Source organism: Dreissena polymorpha, chromosome 2 (genome assembly GCF_020536995.1).
Source record: "Dreissena polymorpha isolate Duluth1 chromosome 2, UMN_Dpol_1.0, whole genome shotgun sequence".
In the NCBI taxonomy this organism is placed as follows: domain Eukaryota; kingdom Metazoa; phylum Mollusca; class Bivalvia; order Myida; family Dreissenidae; genus Dreissena; species Dreissena polymorpha.
The window spans coordinates 5903835-5917759 of NC_068356.1; the positions used below are offsets into that span (position 1 = coordinate 5903835).

A 13925-nucleotide genomic window follows, 5' to 3' on the forward strand; every position below is an offset into this window, starting at 1 on the left:
AAGCTGATATAAATGCGGGCATTACAATTGATCAATTATCCATTTATCTTCTTTTATTTGCCGACGACGCAGTACTAATCTCAGAATCAGCTGAGGGTTTACAATCATCCTTGAACAATTTGTTTGAGTATTGCACGAAGTGGAATATAACGGTGAATGTCGAAAAAACAAAAATTGTTATTTTTCATAAAGACAGATTAAAAAAGGCTATAGATGGGTGTACAATTATAATCCAATTGAAATCGTGAACAATTTTAATTATCTAGAAATAGTAGTTTCAAGCAGCGGCTCGTTTATACAAGCCACAAATACTTTATCAGCCAAAGCGCTTAGAGCGATGAACGCATTATTTACTGTTACAAAATTATTGAATGTATCTGTTAAAATAATGTTAAATCTGTTTGATGCATATGTTGCCTCGATTCTAAATTATGGAAGCGAGGTATGGGCGTTTACTAAAGCCGAAAATATTGAGCGTGTCCAACGCAAATTCTGTAAATGGCTTTTAAGTGTAAAAGCTTCTACTAATTCAAATGCTTTGTATGCCGAAGTAGGGAGATACCCGATGTATATATGTCGATATTTGCGAGTAGTTAAATATTTCTTAAAGTTGTTCAACTAAAAATCTTCTAACTGTATTTTAAGTAATATTATTCATAAACAATTTAAAGAAGCATGTGATAATCCTCACTCCAAGTCATGGACATCAAACGTTCGGTAACTCTTGCAAGAGTCAGGTTTTAATGACGTATGGTTATATCCAGAATCTGTTAATGTTAACAGCTTTATTATAATGTTTCGCAATAGATTAAAAGATTTGTTTATTTCAAAATGGCGAATTGATGTAAATGACTCTCCATCACTATATTTGTACAAAGAATTGAAACCCATTTTTGAAAGATCCATTTATTTAGACAAAATTGAAAATTCGAAATTTAGAAACATAATCGCAAAATTGAGAATGTCTTCCTATGTTCTATTTATAGAAACTGGTAGGCACCAAAAAATTCAAAGAAATGAAAGAACATGTACATTTTGTTCAATGAATGAAATTGAAGATGAGTACCATTTTGTTTTTATATGTCCTTTACAAGATACTATTAGAAATACATGTATACCTGTTTTGTACAAAAGAAGACCAAGTATGTTTAAATTTGTACAATTGTTGAATGAGACTAGAAAATCTGTATTGATACGTCTAGCTAATTTTTGTATAAAAGCATTTAAACTTTTAGCCGAAAATGTATAGTCTTATGAGAGAATAGTTTTTTCCCCAAAATTGTGATTTTGTAAATAATTTATAACTGCATAATGTCTATATTTTATTTTTCTCAATCACTAACGGATCATAACCATTTACTTAACTTTGTTTAACAATGAAGAGCCTTCTCTTTCATATTGCATTCTCACAAAAATCATCTATGTGTAAAAATGCATAAACATTTGTTGTTAGTTTGACGCATGTGTATGTATATGTATTTATGATTGATTTATTGTTTTTGACGATGAGCTGTATATGCTTAAGTCGCAAATAAACTATCTGTTTAAACGATTAACTACAAACTGGCGTTGCTTGCTCATGCATGAAGTTCGTGAGCTGATTTACCTGATCGACCGTACCCATGCTACTTAAATCACGTAGTTTATGTAAATTTGCATTTAATGATTCTCGATAGACGTGAATTAAATCTTGGTTAAAAATTAATTTTGTTTCCGTTACATTATTATCTTGAACATTATCTAATATGTGATTTGTTAATTCTAATGACAAATATAATGCAGCATGATCTGAAAAGTTATTCCAATTAAGTATTTTAAAGTCATTGATAATATGAGTATGTTCTATATTAATAAGTAAGTAGTCTGTGACGCTGAGACCTCGTGTTGATAAAAAAGTATATTGTCCCGTTTTATCGTTTTTAAATCGTCCGTTCGCTATAATGTGTCCTGTAGGTTTGCATAGTGAAATCATTTTTTGTCCGTAATTATCTGTAACGCGGTCAGCGTTAAGGCGAACGTTTAAATTGTCAACATTTTTGTTAACCTGCACGTGGTCTCCCGTCACATTTAAGTATGTATCATTGCTAATAATATCTGATAAATTTCCTGTCCTAGCATTGAAATCACCAACAATACATGTGGCCCCAAGTGGCCCATAATGTTCTATACCTTTTTCGATTTCCTCGAAAAAAAACGAAGTCATGGCCTATTAACACTTTCGAGGTAGCTGGTGTAATATAACATAAACAAATGAATACATCTTGGCCGGTAGTTAATATTTCACTGCTTATTTTTATCCATATTAAGCCATTTTTATTGTGTTCGATAACTGATATTTTATTATTTAGTTTTTTTGTGTGATAATAAACGCTGAGCCCGCCGCTATAACGACCTTTCTTTGTTCCGTGACTTTTGTTTCCGAAAAGATGGAAAGAGATGTATTCATTTATTTCTAGGTTAACATTCACTTTTGAGTGTGTCCATGTTTCAGACAGTAAAATCAAGTCTTGTTCTGCAATAAAGTTTAAAAAAATCGTCATCATTAATTTTCTTACTAGTCCATTCACGTTCCAAACGAGAGTTCTTAGTTCCTACTTTTGGTCCTAGCATGTAAATTCACGGAATTGGTCGCTGCTGTTATTGGGTACCATGAATCGGGAGCCTGCCCACTTGACCTGCTTCCCGGCTGATTTTTTCACGATTGAATACGTCGTTCAATTGCCGCCGCTTGTTTAGAACTGCCTTGGTTTGCTGAATGTCTATGCCAAGGCCTGCATTCCTTAGGACGTCGTATTTTGTTGTTGTCGTAGTTCTGACCAGTTCTCGTTGTGAATAGTAGTGAAACTTGGCAGCGATGGGTCTCGGTTTTCCATGTTTCGGTTTTCTGAGTCTGTGAGCACGATCCAGCACGATATCGTCTGTTAACCGTGGGAAAAGGTTGGCGGTGTGGTGTCATAAACTGTAGATGAGGTGCATAGTACTGACCGTTGTATGACGGAGAAACCGATGGAACTGCATATGGTTCTGCCGCTAATGTACACAGTTGCATTTCAGCTGCTGTTGGTGAGCTTTCAGCCATAACCTGCCACTTTTCAGGCTGATCACTCGCGGAGTTTGGAGAGGCCTCTTGTTTCGTTCGCTTTGTACCACCCTTGTCTTGTCCCTTCTTCGGCTAATCCTGATCCTGTTTGGATTGTACTTTTCTTGTCATGGGTTAACGTAAATATTTACATTAGTGTTTATCAATAAAGGTTACCCGAGGAGCACGGATTTCTTGCTTGATCTTATGTTCTTAAGTCAAGTTTATCCTGTTTCCAAGTGGTGCACGATTTTTACACCTTTTTCACAATCCTTTGTATTTATATTTATGATTTCCCGCCTATTTTTTTCGCTTTTATACACTTTTCTTATAAAACGAAAATTACCTTGATCGTTTTGCTTCCGTAATATCCTTTGTTACAATTGTTAACACATGTTGTTGAGGTATATCATGAATTTGATTTATTTTAATCTCCAGAGGAAAACAAAGACAGCTATATTGTATAGTATATCGACTCTTAATTACTTGTTGTGAGTGAACATTTCTGTCTTTTCCGTTTTTTTATTCGGACATATGCTGGTCGTGTGATGATAACCCTGATATGTAAACATTTGCTTATTTGATCCTGTATTCAATAATACGATATACACCTGATCTCTGTTAGAGACGTAACAGACTACAGGGCATCGAAGATTATACATAAGTGTTAGTGTTTTGCATTTTTAATATATATATAAGGTATATTACCTTTCTTTGATGTTTTTACGGTAGAATAATAAGAGCGGAAATTCACGTTCTGGTAATGATATTTCCCTACTGTGTAAGTATGTGTGAAATTAAAGAAATTCAAAATTAAAGCAATGCAAATTGTTCAGATTCCAACTTTTAAATTTGAAAAAACACACACGTATAAATGATATGAAAGTCAACTTGTAGAAATGTGTAGACTTCCTACTGAACATAACTATGTAAATCTGTTTGAGGCCGTTCAGCATTCAAACACAAAAATGCAGTATTGCTTACGCCTAGTAAATTGTACAGGACGTTTTAAGCAAAATGGAAGCAAGAAAAAAAAGACTCTTCTGCTCATTATATGATAGATTTTTTTTATGAAAAAAGTAACTCGCAATAAGAGAATGAAGAGATAATAATTAACTGCTCTTTGCAAGGTGGTTAAAAGATAAGCGTGAACATTGATTGCCAACTGTAAATGTTAACACTTCACTATTATTATGTAATGGAAGTCTGAATGACACTATTTCGTACTGTCCATACATTTCAACTAAGAAGACCTTAAATATTTGATCTGAACTATTAATCAAACAAAATGGTGACACAGAACTGAATTATGTATTTATGGATTCCGTTATTTACTCAATAAATGAAGAGTGGATTACAAACAAAGAAATATCTTTAACAAACATGTTCTTATAAGTTGTTTTTAACGGATAATCATTATTAAGTTGTGCAAGTTTTCAACACAGTTGTAGATAAAAGTCCTGGTTCATTCAAGTTTTTCATAAAGTTGTGTTGTTATATGTAAGTGATACCTCAATATAGTTTTGCGGTTATAAGTGTGGTCCAATAAAAAGTTTAACTTGTACGTGATTTTCAACACTGTTCTTTACTTATCATCCCCGATACATGTCATGGTCTTCTCAAACATGTGTAGTCATATTGTACGCCAAAAACTCAATATACTAAATCTGATTTAAAGTGTGTAACTACTCTATTCGGCATTCTATTGAATGACTTTTTAAATAGGAATGGGAAAAATTAAATTCGCGTTTGCTTTTTTATTGCATTTATCTCAGGTTCTATCCCGCATACGGACTGGTTGTTTCGATATAATTTTAAATACATTTGTTGTAAACGAATTCGTAGTTATCATCAATATGTGATAATGCAGAGGATATCCTGTGTATTTATTGACACAGTGTATAGATAATAAAAACGGACCTAAACGCATAGCTAATTAACACATAATGTTTTGAAAAACAGTAAATAAAAATATGCATCTTCAAACTTAATGTATGAAACACAAGATATCAGGAATACTTCGTACTTTTGTTTTAATTTATTTTCAGAAATACACATATGATCATTCCAAATGTATCTTGGATAACACACGTGTACGCATTTCAAGTGCAAACCTTATATTTTAGTAAATAAATATGTGTTTTAAGAATAAATGTAAAACTACAATTGACCCGTATTCAAAAATGCAAACGTTTGTACACAAATACTGGCACTTGTAAATTAGCATCATAAAAACATCAAATATATGAAACAAAACCAATGCACATAAATATTGAATCAATTAAATGTGATATATAACATATTTAAGAATGAGTATCATGACCAACTGTATCGTACAGACAACTATTAATAAAGTACGGATTATTACAAGATGAAGAATCTCGAATTAACGACACAGAATGAGAATTCTCCGTACTCATGTAAAATGTCAAATATGAAACATATGTATTGTGAGCCTATTTAAAAAAAATTTTTCATTAAACATTTTTGTAATTTATTCAGAGTTAGTTTTTGTCTAGACAACTCTCTTAATTACGTGTTTTGACCATACAAGATTTAAGCAATTACATCCTGACATAATATATCATTCAGGAATTAACTGAACAACTGTTTGAATCTTCCTGTAATATGTGGGGCCATATCACTGATATTGGACGGTTTCCGTAAAGTTGATAAAACACTTATTATTCTAATGTAGATGAACCCCAATCCGTTTATCTTCGCACATACACTGAATTGAATGGCGTCGCATTTTCAACTGGCATTGTTTTCCCGTGCTCGAGCACCTGGGTACGCCCTTAAACGGACCCCCTCGCAGCACAACGTCGTTGCATGTCATGGTGGCAGGGTCCATTTGACACATTCGTCCCTCTGTGACCAACACAATGGTAACAATGACGATACAGACCAAGATTACTCGTGTAGATGCCATAGTAGTCGTGTTGTTGGTATTGTTTCTGAAAAAGATCCACACGGTTGGTTGCTAAATGAATCACTAAAATAAGGATTATCGTCAATATTTGGTGTAACTTAAATGTTCATCTCCTAAAAGTATGACAGCTTACATTTTACTAAATTTAGACAAAAAAAACAGGACAAGTAAAGACGGATATAAAAGGGACAAGTTTCACAGATTTTGGTAAGTAGTGAAGTTTGTCATTAAATGCTTCATATTGATTAATGTAAACATTGGATCTAAAAATCTCCAGTAAAAAAAACAAGAATAAAATTAAAGAAAGAGAAAAATGTAACCCTCAACTGGGTTCGAACCACTGACCCCAGGCGTAATAATCCTATCGCTTATACCATTCGGCCATCCGTGCTCACACAATGAGTGATATATTTAATATGTTATATAAGCAATCCTCGTAGTATCACAAAATATAACGACAACAACACAACTCTCCAAATTATTCAATCGTTTTGCGTTATAACGATTTATAATTTTCAGGATTTTAAATTGTCAAAATATGCATAAATGGATATTTTAGAGAATGACAAATGTTCAGTATTCCTGTTTCCTCACAAATATAGCTACAACGAAAATTTGCGAATCTGATTCATTTAGAAAAAAATGTCACAATTTACCAAAACGTGATAAGGCCCCTTTAAAACAACAAAACAAGTTCCAAGGTGATTTAGGCCATCGTCGATTACATGTAACAAATAAAATCTCATCCAAAAGCAATTTAAAGAACCATACTCTATTAAAGAAAAAAACACGTTCATTCGTATAATACTATTTTGATAAAAAAAAATCACCTTAAAAAATTCGCCATGCATATTTCTTTATCCGTTTACCTTTATTGCATTCGTGCGTTACATATACTTTATGATTAATGTTCATATTAAAAATAAAATAAAAAAAATATAACTAACCTTACTGTCACCGTAACAGTAAATTCTTCTTTTCTACTCGTTCCGGCTGTGTGTATAAACTTAAGCTGTGAACAGCGGTGGTTAATGGTTATATACATAGTACCAGAATGGAAACCCAAAGTATACACCCACTGGGTTATTTATAAATAACCAAGTGGGTGTATATTTTGGGATCCCATTTTGGTACTATTATCTTTCGTAAAAGACGACAGTCATCGCACGAGTTTCAAAATATGCCCATTATTTGGTCTGCGTTTATTGAACGTATGTATAGAAAATTGAAAGATTCTGTTTTCCCCATTTCTCAATACTTCATATTAGTAAGACGTTTACATGAATGTCATAGGCTTTAGTGTCTCTGGCATTTAGGTTGAAATCAAAATCAATATTACAGTTTTGAGCTCGATTCATAATCAAACATAGTAATCATTAATATTAAAAACACTATTAGAACAGATTATGCATATGAACCTGACTAAAAGATGTGGCTATGATGTGAGGCAAAGGTTTGATTACACTGTTAATTTCATCTTTCAATTTTTATTTCTTAAATTAAAGTGATAGCATGCGCATTTTTCACTGTCGAATTGAACTAAAAAGAGTTAGTTAAAATGTGGTAACTGACCAATCATCTGCAACTCATCTTGCTTCCAGTTGTTACTAAAAATATATAATATATTCGATATTTAACATAACCGTCCCAGTCCTCTAAGCCGAGTGGTCTTTTTATTAGGATCGGAATTTTGGTTCGTGTGTCACGTATGAACGAATCTGCACCAAAACTAAATTTAGATTCACATCGTACATGCATTATCAGTTGTCAAACGAAAGTACGGTTGATATTCAAATGCATTATTTTTCTCTTTCTGAGGTATTGTTTTAGTATGTTGATGCTGCATTAACAAATTTAAGTGTATATGAAGTGAAAACACCAAAAATAAACAACGGTTGCGATAGACACCTATAAACATGGCATATACTGTTAGATGCGCATAATGTCACTCTAATGGTTGAAGTGTATTAGTTCCTTTGATAAGTGTAGTCATTGTGTGCCATCGCTTTAGTGGGTGAAACTCATATTCTAATAAGGATTTCGCTGGAAAAAAAAATGGGAAAATAAATCACTACTTTCAGTTCAAAATAAGTTTTTCAATACTTTTTTTGGAAAAATAAAACAATGACATATGCCTGTAATCCCTGGTTGTCAATAAGTACTGGTAGCGTCGTGTTGGGATATTTGTATAATTGCAAAGTTATGTTATTGACTGATGCTTTTTTGTTGTAAGACGCAATCATAAAAATTCCCCCGAACAATTTCTCGAATTAGCAATTTATAAGGTTTCCGTCTAGCAGATTGCGAAAAGAGGCTAACTTACGTTATTAGTGTTACGTTTTCACGACTGAATATACCGGGCCATACATTACAGTAATATCGGGAGAAAGTTACTTTCTTTGTCATATCCTAAACATTTGATAAAGGGTTAATTCTTGCATTTATATCGTTAGTGAAAATTAATATTTATTCTATTATTTATTCACGACTTTCTATTCTATATTTTTTTTTATATTGTTAATTTGAAGGCTAACGAGGTAATGTTCATTTACATTTACAAAGGTGTGTTAAATCATGTATTAAGCTTTTACATGCCTTCAATCCGGTCAAACCAAAAATGATTCGTACAGCCCTTTTGATTTAAATATTTGTATGCCAAATGTTGTCTTGTATGTAGTGTACTGTAATGCATAAAAAATGTTTCGCTTTCCTTAAAAATACTTTCGGAAAGAAACAAGAATTTCCTGCCCATAAATATTTTTCTTGATTTTTAATTATTTGAATATGTTATAGTAATATCCGTGCAACATATTTCCCTTATTTTAAAAAAATGTTTTAATGCCTCTGAGCTTAATTCTTTAATAAGACTGTAAAAAAATGGCGATATTAGGGCAAGAATAGTTAATGTTTTTTATTTTATAGATGTTGTCCATAACATACCTGTAATTTAAAAAGAAGTTGAGGGTGGAGATAACTGTGATTGTTGTAATCCATTTAATGTATAGGAGTATTATGGTTAACTAACTAATGATACAAACACTGAATAAGCCAATTATCTGAGGAAATTTTGGATGGAATAATATTTAGTGATTGTCGCTTCGTTGATAATCATGCTAAATGGGCTCTGTAACTGGAGTTCAAAAAGCTGTATTTAATGTAAGGAATGAAAGGGCAATTGGAAAGGATGAACTTTCAAGTAGTGTCTTTAAATATGACGATCTTGTATATTATGTTCATACTTTATTTAATGTTTTCTACAATTATTGTTGACCACTTAACTCATTGGGAAAAGTTTAATTTACTCGAAGGGCGGGACATGACCTAAAATGCTTAAGATGTATAGCAATAACACCACTTATATATAAGAGTTACTGTTCATTGCAAAGTATGCAAATTAGTTTCTTTGTTCAAAGAAATAAGTTTCTAATCGTTTTAGAAATATCGTAGCACAAACAGTTACATTACAAAATTTGAGATTATACGTATGTGTAAATTATCAGCTTTTATTGTTTCACTGACATGCGAAATGCGCATGACTCGGTGAATCTTAAATTACTCTGGCTCCAACTTATTTATATATACAAACTTTATAGTGAGTTATTTAATGTTATTTAGTCTTTGTTATTATTATTTTGAATGAACTGTGAGAATCAATAAATTTGACACGGACTTGTATAAAACAAGTATGTAAGCTTTCTCCATCTGGGGAAGTGAATTATTCTTTTAAACTGCATGGAGAGGATATTTTTTGCTATTAGATACTACAGAAAATGAGTCTTTAACATTTCCTTTACTGAAAGTGTATTAGTAATGGTATGAGTATAAATAGACGAATTATTTTGTGCAAAGACGTGAATTAAGTTTTAATTATGGATACACTCAAAGTGACTCTACAAAACACGAGTTTTGGGTTCTTGTTTTGCATGCACCTGTTGACATGTAAGTAACTGCAAAATTTGTTACAGAATCTGCACACAGAGCTTAAATAGATATTATGCGCATCTAACAGTATATGCTATGTTTATAGGTGTCTATCGCAACCGTTGCTTTTTTGTGTGTTTTAACTTATTATACAATTATATTTGTAAATGCAGCATCTACATACTAAAATAATATCCCGGAAAGAAAAAAATAATGCATTTGAATATCAACCGTACTTTTGTTTGACAACTGATCATGCATGTACGATGTGAATCTAAATTTAGTTTAAGTGCAGATTCGTTCATACGACAAAAAGACACAATTTTGTTCTACGGATCATTTTAATTTCCTGCAACGATATTTATTCATACGACACACGAACACTAACTCTGATACTAATAAAAAGTTCCGCTCGGACTAGAGGACTGGGACAATCGTGTAAAATATCGAATATAATATACATTTTTATAAACAACTGGTAGCAATCTAGTTGCAGATAATTGGTCAGTTACCACATTTTAACAAACTCTTTTGACCTGTTAATTCTTTTCAGCTTAATTCAACAGTGAAAAATGCGAATGATATCACTTTAAGGTCAAAACCACCTGTTATCTTGGTAAAGAACAAAGAAGAAAGTTTAATATGTTATTACGCAAAAATCATGTAGAAACGTGTTTTTATAGTCTTATATAATATTATTGTAACGTAATGCTCCTTACATTTTTATTGATGGAAACAAGCTCGCCACGTTTAAACCGCTGTACTTTTGTATGCTTAGGCCTAACAAAAAATATGTTTGTTTCCACTGACATGGCCTAAAAAATTAGGGAAGGTAGGTAGGCAAAAAAATTTTTTTATTTTTTTTTTATAGAAAATGTCGCAAATGGTGCATCTTCTTCTCATTTTTGTGTGTACAACTGTATGTACAATAAGTTTGATAATGTATGTAATGCTATATGGCTTTATTTAAATGCTTTTATGAAATAAAATCTTGCTGTTCATTAATTTTGCATTTGTTGCTTTCCTTATTTCCGAGTTTAATGTTAACTTCTAGCAAGGGCTTTAATAGTCCGTTTTATGACCAATAAAAGGCATAACTAAAGTCGCAGTAAGCTTGACCCTCAGTGTTTATAGGGATTCAGTGTTGTTATACTTTCTGTTCCTTTGGGATCATGGAGTATATACTATATTATTTATAATTTATAATATCTTAAATAGCCCAAAAGCCGTGCTAGGGGGACGCGAGTGGTGTTGCATGTAACATTATCACCATGAACAGACCCAATCAAACTGGATGTGCTATTATATTTCTTGGATGCAGTTTATGCTTCCAAAGGACCACATTTTCAGATTATATTATGTACTGGTGTCGTGGGGTCTATCTACCAGAGCTAGCGCTGTCCCAAGATTTCTTTGAGCCAACCAGGCCCCGCGTTCACAAAACGATTTTGCAATCGAAAATCGATTTTAACTGACATCCATTTTCATTTTTGCCTATCAATTACAATGGAAATCCATTTTCAATGACAAGCAAAATTGATTTTCGATTGCAAAAAATGTTTTGTGAACACGGGGCCAGGTTTTTGTTTTTCGATGCGCGAAAACTGGTTTTGAAATAATTATATATACATTTAATATCAACTTGTTTATATTTCTTTTAATGACAACAAGGGCATATCATAATGTAACATACATTTTTCAATATAGAAATAATTAGTATGGTACTTGTCAAAATACAAACATAAGTTATTTTATAGATGTACATTTAATAGGGGTGTCGATTGTTCCAAATTTGAAATCCTGAAAATTAGGCCTGGGGTCTTGAAACCGCAGCCGCAGGAACCTAACAAGAAGAAAGGGCAGATCCCCCACCCCATCCAGAGCCCTTACTTATTGTTCTTTTTATAGTCTTTCCAATTGTATTTTCAGGTGAATACAATTTAAAATATTATAAACCTCACCGTCCGTATCACCGCATGTGAATTCGTCATTCTTATTCTTCTATAAAAGAACTTCGAAAATAAATTATAATCGACGAAAAATAATGTATCCGAAAACGACAGTCCGAAAAATTGTACGCGTTTTCCACATTAAATAAATTGTGCATATCGTTTGACTGCAGACATTGCAAAACCTAGCAAATATACAATTTGGTTGACATATTTAGGTGCTTTACAATAGCATTTTTTGTAGGTAAAAAACAACTTAATTATCACCTTTTAATTTCAAACGATAATCGGCAGAAAGGTGTAACATAGTCGAATTAGAACTAATTATTTAATTATCATCCTTTAATTCATATCGAAAGTCGGGAGAAAGGTGTTAATTAATCAGCTTAGAAATAATTTATTTATTGGTACGTTTCTTTTGATTTGTTAATCTTTAAATACGACGTTTGCCATCGGCCGCTATGTTGTTGGCAGACGACAAGATCAACTGACTGTGTATTCCAAGTGTACAGTGTCTGCGCATGAATAACCCAATAATATGTGTGAGCAAACTCAATGCTGATTGGCCAGCTAACACGTGCGCTTCAATAACAATAAAAATAATATGCGGATAACGTAGACAAGTTTATTGAGCGTCGCCGAAAAATACGCGGTCCGATTTTTTTTCGAATTTTGGGCTCAAAAAAGATAAGAACCGGCGGCAAAAATTAGGTAGGGTCGGGCCACCGGAAACAATTATTTTTGTTACGCCTTATGTAAACAATTTATTTTAGCTTGTTCTCGTTTTGTAGCCAGGGGCTAGTATTTTCTATAAAGGTCTCTCGTTACTAACGAGTGGCAGTTTTGTTTTATGTTGTTAACCTTATATATGCCCGTGTTAATATGATTATGGGGTATAATAAATACACGAATGAAAGGTTGAACGAATGATTATATGATCAAAAAAAAACGCAATACAAATAAATAAATAAATAAGTATATGTTTAAATAAGTTTATAAACTTAACTTAACTTGTTAACCGCCTCTAGGTTTTAGTCATCAATGTTTCGATAAAATATATAGGAAAAATGAAACTAAAGAATGCAATTGAAAGTTACTTGTAGCCAAACCGACGTTGTTAACTTCAACTATTTGAACTGATTGGTGTCTTAAACAGTTGTGACATACCAAAACAAGATAAGGTGTTTTGCTGTCGTTTTTAAATACCACATTTGTTTAAAATGATCATGCTTATCTCTTTTTCTTAAGGGGGGGGGATTTGGTGATTATTGTTATTAAATGACAAAAATGAGTGACAACCGGTGTTTTCCAACTCGCACTAAAATTTAAACGCTAATATACCACTTCTCTTATATAAACAGCCTGTTCAAGCCATTTGGCTAGACTTTTTTGTGTTTAATATTTTAATCAATGCTGATTTTTTTTTCGCAGTAATATCGTTAGTTTTTATTAAGTTTTTAAATTGTTCTTTAACTCAAAACGGGGATAAAGTTTGCTGCAAAAGTCGATGTAGATTAAATACAACAAGCGTTGCGGGTTCAATAATCCCACAATAGGGTGGACAGTTTTGTGCTTCTAAAAAATAATATAATAATCAATATTTAGTTTCTATAGTATTTAAAACTCTGGTCTGGCAATTTAATATTTGTGTGCAGTTCTATGCGTTTGTATCTTCAATAACACAAAGATAAAACTACTGGTAGAATTAACAGTAACAATGTCAATCAAAATGTTCAAAACAGTGTTTATGAAACAAGTGACTTAAAATATAGTATTAAAACTAACAACAGTTTTAAACAATTGCTGCTACAAATGATACGATAAACCCAACCAGAAATGTATATCTGTCCCAATTTCCCAAATGTGTTTTACAACTAAGGACAATGTAGGAACAAAAGTAATTGTACATCTGATAAAGATATATAAAGTGACATTCTATATCCTTCGTTTTGGCGCTGTCGTAATTTTAGTACTTCCAAAATAATTTCGATTTTCTGCATCCTTAAAATGGTTAATTCACACAGTAATCATTTGATTAGCATTT

At 32.3% G+C, this 13925-nt stretch overlaps 1 protein-coding gene and 1 long non-coding RNA gene across 2 annotated transcripts in view; one reads left to right on the forward strand and one right to left on the reverse strand.

Moving 5' to 3' along the window:
• The window catches only part of LOC127865679 (uncharacterized), a 459001-nt gene that overhangs the window by 158265 nt on the left and 286811 nt on the right, over positions 1-13925 (forward strand). The window lies entirely within an intron of this gene.
• On the reverse strand, positions 5103-7079 carry LOC127865724 (uncharacterized). Its single transcript, XR_008042748.1, has 2 exons — positions 6959-7079; positions 5103-6036 (listed from the first exon to the last, which is right to left on the reverse strand). It is a non-coding gene; the product is annotated as an uncharacterized LOC127865724 (long non-coding RNA).